Source organism: Saccostrea cucullata, unplaced genomic scaffold, assembly GCF_032062105.1.
Source record: "Saccostrea cucullata isolate Sc308-1 unplaced genomic scaffold, CSIRO_AGI_Scuc_v1 ctg2990, whole genome shotgun sequence".
Classification (NCBI taxonomy): Eukaryota; Metazoa; Mollusca; class Bivalvia; order Ostreida; family Ostreidae; genus Saccostrea; species Saccostrea cuccullata.
The window spans coordinates 197,922-204,715 of NW_026922947.1; positions in this window are offsets into that span (position 1 = coordinate 197,922).

Consider the following 6,794-nt stretch of genomic DNA (forward strand, 5'->3'; position numbering starts at 1 on the left):
ATGCCCAGAACTTTAACCTTGACTTTGAAACTTCGGAGTCCATTCAAAATTGTGAGTTTAAAAAACCAGGTCCTGGACTTTTCTTCATATGTTTGGCAGATTTCCTGATGTATCATGGAAGAACATCCCCTTGAGTTACAGCAACTCACCTTTTTTCACATTAGATTTTGACGTTGTGTCCATATCAGTGTTCGGTTCTGTAACAAATGAAGATGAACTTTGTGACGAGGAGGAGGACTGGTGAAGACAAAGGGCTCTGTGATACAACTCTGCCATCTTGCAAAAAAAAAATTAAAAGATCAAAATTAAAAATTTTAGCCACCTAATGAAGAGAGAGTCTTTCAATCATTCAAAATATCTTTGCCTAGATGAACTACACTAAAACATATAAGTATTTTACTCAATGAAGCATCCTCCTACATAAACAACAGGCTACATAAGGAGGAGGGACTAATCTCAGAACCTTCTAAGAAAAGTAAAAATGATCAAAAACAACCAATGAAAACCATGAACGTAAAGAGTAGAATTTCAGGTACACATAAACAACATTTATATGTTCATTTTTATTTTTAGAGAAGTCAACATATTAAAAAAAACTCTAATGGTACCATGTCCTATCTTGGGTTAGCAAGGAATGAAGAAACAACAAATTGTCTGAAGACATCCTTACTAGAAGAACTGAACATTCTGAGCTACCTTTTATTTCAGAAATATGCAAGGAAGTTTTCCAGGAAATATCAAGACGATATATATCAGCTGTTTCATGCTGTGCTAAGACATTTTTTTATTGTTAACTTTTCAACATCTGCATATAAATAAAATCAACTTAATAATAATATCAAATAAAACTATTTACCAATGTACACCATGCACATGGATATGACACATTGAATATTTTTTGCATCTCATAGTAATGATGTCACAATGGGTTTTTGTTAGCGTAATGAAGTTAATTCAAGTGGATTTCTGTATATAAAGAAACTGTGTAAAACATTGGTCAGGTGATAAAAAGAATCTCCCATGATTTATAGGATATGACTTTTATCCTATTTGCTGTGTGTATTTATCCCCTCGCCATGGGTTGATGATGTAAAACACACAACTTATTGCAAAAAATTATATCCAGCAATATATATTGACTATGACACCAAATTTATCATTTGAAAAAATACATAGTTAAATATGATTTAAAAAGAAATGGTTATTCTTTAAAGTGATTCCGTATAGATTTCCCTCGTGTATTGGTAATCGAAAGGAAGAAGAACCAGAAGTCTCTGTCGAGACTGTAGCTCTTCTGGTTTGTACTTATCAAAAACCATTGCACTATTTTATGTATCTTTGTGTAGTCTACTTGTGTGCCAACTCATTTTGACATCAAACTAGAACTGTAAAAGGAGTAGCGTTTTAAAGAAATTTCACAGAAAATTCTATTTTTAGTAACCATGGCAACACAGTTCATCGAAATTAAAAACCGATGCACTATTCTATGTATCTTAGTGTAGTCTACTTGTGTGCCAAGTTATATTGAAATCAGACCAAAACTGTAGAAGGGGTAGCGTTTTTAAGGAATTTCACAGAAAATTCTATTTTTAGTAACCATGGCAACACCGTTCATCGAAATCAAAAACCATTGCACTATTCTATGTATCTTAGTGTAGTCTACTTGTGTGCCAAGTTATATTGAAATCAGACCAAAACTGTAGAAGGAGTAGCGTTTTAAAGGAATTTCATAGAAAATTCTATTTTTAGTAACCATGGCAACATCGTTCATCGAAATTAAAACCCGATGCATTATTCTATGTATCTTAGTGTAGTCTACTTGTGTGCCAAGTTATATTGAAATCAGACCAAAACTGTAGAAGGAGTAGCGTTTTTAAGGAATTTCACAGAAAATTCTATTTATAGTAACAATGGCAACACCGTTCATCGAAATTAAAAACCGATGCACTATTCTATGTATCTTAGTGTAGTCTACTTGTGTGCCAAGTTATATTGAAATCAGACCAAAACTGTAGAAGGAGTAGCGTTTTAAAGAATTTCACAGAAAATTCTAATTTTAGTAACCATGGCAACACTGTTCATCGAAATCAAAAACCAATGCACTATTCTATGTATCTTAGTGTAGTTTACTTGTGTGCCAAGTTATATTGAAATCAGACTAAAATTGTAGGAGGAGTAGTGTTTTGAAAAATTGTTTACAGACAGACGGACAGACAGACAGACATACGGACGCCGGACGCATTACTATCGCATAAGCTCTTCTGGTCTCTGACCAGTAGAGCTAAAACCGAAAAAAGCGGCTACAACACGTAATACGCCTCTCCACAATGGACACCAGTTGCTGGAGCCTGGTAGAGTAAATTGCTAATCTGTTCCCGGCAGGCACCATCTTTTCTTTCCGATTAAGTGTTGACTTGACTCTGGATATCTTTCGGAAGGTCATTGAGAAAGGTATCAGCATTGCCAAGATGAAAAGGTTGTTCAAGGAATGCCCTTCTCCTCCACAATTGACAACACTTTCCTTACAAAGATTGCGAGTACAGGTAGGTATTTAAAAATTTAAATGAAGATAAATAATTTTCCCATCTATTGTGATAACAATGTATATGCTTTGTGAAAAGAACTAAACAATGCTTTATTGTCAATTAGGCTCCCAAAGAAAGAAAAGAGAAAAAGAAAAAATGCGATGCATCAATTCCCAAAAAGGTAATTAAGTCAAATTAAATAAGATGTTACAAGAAGGTGTTTATTTCTTATCTTTCTTAACTATGATACAGAATCGACTTTGTTTGCTTAGTAGGCACTGTAGATTCCTGAATGAAGGATATGGAAATAACGAACAGTATTCACGTGAATATTCACGAATATACACGTGAAATGAATTAATGCTTAATTTTGCGAGAAGCACCATGCTAAGGAATAATGGAAAAATCCGTCGTCAATTCAGTGTATTAAAAAAAATGACTAACAATTTTAAATAATTATAATGTGATTTAATCAATTTAAGAGATTTTGAAATCTCATGCTGAAGAAGGAACCTCGCGTGTATGTTAAGGCGGCACATGGACCAGAATTCGGCGAATTTAAGACTTTTTTATAATTATGTAACACTAATCAATCGGAAAAGTCATGCATAAAACTTTTGTTATAATTATGCATTCTACAGACTTCAATTAATGGGACAATATACTACATGAAGCACTTCAACACGACGTCATCACGTGACGTCTATAATAAGAAAATATGCCTTAATGAAAAAATAACAAGTTCAACACTATCCCGGGGATAATAAATTTCAATTTGTAATAATAATTATGTAAAAACATCTCTATACCATGGAAAGTGCTGCTAGAATCCTACTGTCCTACCGCAGAAATAATTATTCAATACTTTCTGACGGAACATTACCAAAATATTTACATTTTGTTCAGAACATCGAAAAAAATGCATTAAATCCCGTAAACCATACGATTCTAGAAACACTTTCCAAAAACAACAGAAAAAGAACTTAATATTGATTACAAAATAAAGTTTCGGCGTAGTATTGAACTTTTGCATCTTATTTGTTACGAACGACAGAGGAAAGGCTGATCGGCAAGTAAACACCCTCCCTGCTTTGATTTTACGAAGAAATTGTTTGTTTCAGTTCAACATTTTATTCAATAACATAAAGTGATGATGTAATACACAAGTACACAAAAGGGTCAGGCTAATTAACATACATTACATCCTAACATTTTGTTCAGAACATCGAAAATATGCATTAACTCCCGTAAACTATACGATTCTAGCTAGCAGCACTTTCCAAAAACAACAGAATAAGAACTTTAGATAGAATAAAAAATAAAGTTTCAAAGTGTGCGGTGTAGTGTTGAACTTTTGCAGCTTATTTGTTACGAACTGAAACGGTTGGGAGTTACCTCCCTTGTGTCATATTGTACAATCAATAAATACTTGTAAATAATGTTATTAACTGGTTAATTGATTAAATGGTTTTACAACAAAGGATATTATATAAATAAAAATACTATAAAAACAAAACTTTGGTGAAGATGAGCAAAGTATGCTCGGAAAATGACAGATACGCATTCCCGCACTTATTATCATTGATAAGAAGTTTAAAAAGTAGGCAGATGTTTAGTGGCTTCGTGGTCATACGTTCGAAACCAATTTGATGGTAGGAGGTTAGTGACAACTGTGAGTCGAAAGGCTAAGTATTACAAGTATCGAAGTAATAAGTGAAGCAGAACGTGTCGAGCCAATTGACAGGTTCAAACGAATTGGTATATAAATAGCCAAGGGGTTATAGTATTACCAAGTGACATTTGTTTAGCCAAGTGGCAATTGGCGTTGCTATAGCCAAGTTCCAATCGGCATTGATATAGCCAAGTGGCAAGTGGCGTTCGTATAGCCAAGTGGCAGGGGTTTCGGTACATATTGTTAATCATATACTAGGCAAGTGTCCTTTATTTTTGTATATATTGCTTCAACTTGACACTAGGCAAGTGTCGTCCGTATTTGTATATATTTCTTATAATCTGTATATTTTGCATTCCATATTCTCCCTGTAAGACTTGGGCATAACCAAGTACGATCCAAAGTAGATCGCTCGGGTCCCGCACGTTACATGAACGACAGTGGAAAGGCTGATCGGCAAGTAAACACCCTCCCTGCTTTGATTTTACGAAGAAATTGATGAAGTATATATTACAGTCCCTGAAACGTTCTACTTTCCCACCTGAACGGTGAGCGAACGGTGAACGAACGGTGAACGAACGGTGAACGAACGGTGAACGAACGCAGAGCGAACGGTGAGTGAACGATGTGTGAACGCTGAACGCAACTTGGTGAACGATGTGTGAACGGAGAACGGTGAGTGAACGCAGAACGCGAACGGAGCGCAAACGGTGAACGGTGAACGAACGGTGAACGCAAGATGAACGATTTATTCGGAATGCCTCAGATTTTTCTCTTGCATTTAAACTATTCTATTGTATTCTATTGTTAGATGCTAAAATATAAATAAACAATAAATAAATAAGTGAATAAATAATTAAAACATTTTTTCTGCACATACGTATGATGTTTTAATTCAATATTTTAATAACACGATTTTTATTGCCGTAAAACATGTGTTATTGTTACCGAACACGTGTAGTATAAAAGATAAAATTAATTTACTAATAAAATAAGAATAAATTCTTTTAACTAATAAAATAATGTGATCTTCAGAAGAGAAAAACTACTACTTATAGAATGAATTTATTGCATAGTATGATTGTACCACAGTTGTAAAAACTTTATACTTTATATTTCGATGCCACGGCGATTCCGTGTAAAATAACGATTTCTTATTAATTTACAAAGATCTGTTGACATATTGCATAAATACACCCGTATTTAAAATTTTAATGCAATAAAACTATATATATGTATTTGTTATTTTTATTTTTTATGATTATCATTTTTAGCAAAGATTTACATGTATATGTATATCTGAAGACATTTCCCGACCGTGATTATACTCGGAAAAGATAATGGAGACAGGCATTCAAATTATTTTTAATAGATTAAATTTTCAGAACTAAATAAATAATATATTTGTTTAGATTTTATTCAACAGGACAAATGTAAAAGCAAGAGAGAGAGAGAGAGAGAGAGAGAGAGAGAGAGAGAGAGAGAGAGAGAGAGAGAGAGAGAGAGAGATGTAAGACCTCTCGATTCTCAGATATCTGTTGCATCGAAAAAAAATCATGTCATTTTTTTCTAATATTCCAGACAGTAAAAATAATCAATTTCTTTTTAAGATTAACAAATCCATTTGACAGTAAGCTTTAAGCGTCGACTTTTATTTTCCTTCATTAAGTTCACAAGGTTCACTCGAAGTGCACGTGTTTGTCCTGTCAATCAAAATAAATCGACACAATGGAGGTGTTGAATCCTCGCTTCACCGAACATGCCGAAGTCAAAGAGTCATTTTGTATTTCAAAGAAGTTTTAACATTTTTGACATCATTTCTACGCTTGATTTTCGCTTTTCTACGGAAAAAATAAATAAATAATGGTAATAAATGTATATATCGGGAAGGATTAAGTTTGAAATTGAATTTGAAGCATAATCCCTGCCAAATCAAAATACCACTGTCGGCACATGTATGTATATAATGATTTTTTTGATGTTTGTTTTAAGAATGTTTTGTTTTTGTGTTACAATACACATTGAATATTAATTAATATATACTGAAAATACTAAGTAAGAATTTGATTTCGGGAGAAAGGGCACCGGGGGGGGGGGGGGGGGGGGGGGGGGGGGGGGGGGGGGGGGGGGGGGGGGGGGGGGGGGGGGGGGGGGGGGGGGGCTCTTAATCATACTGAATGGCAAACATATTATTTCGTTACAGTGAAGGAAGGTTTTTTTCCCTTTCTAATTATACACTTTATATACGTGAAGTAGAACAAAAATTCTCATGTATAACATTTTTAACAGTTGGTCTTTTCTTTAATTTAAAATCACACTATCAATTTAATTCGCTCTACAAATATTTAATTTACTGAATATCTGCAGTACTATCCATAATTCTCAGACCTATATGTAGTTCTAGCATGTTTTCGTGCATTTTTTCTTTGAATACGTGTTAGAAATATTTTTTTGTATATTCTTGTCTTGTAAAAGACTCGGAATATTATCCATCCATTAACGATTTCAAATGCCGCGCTTGAAGTATTTGTACATTGTCCTTATTTAAATTTAATATTCAAGCATCGTTCTACTTACATGTAGGTTCTTAATGTATT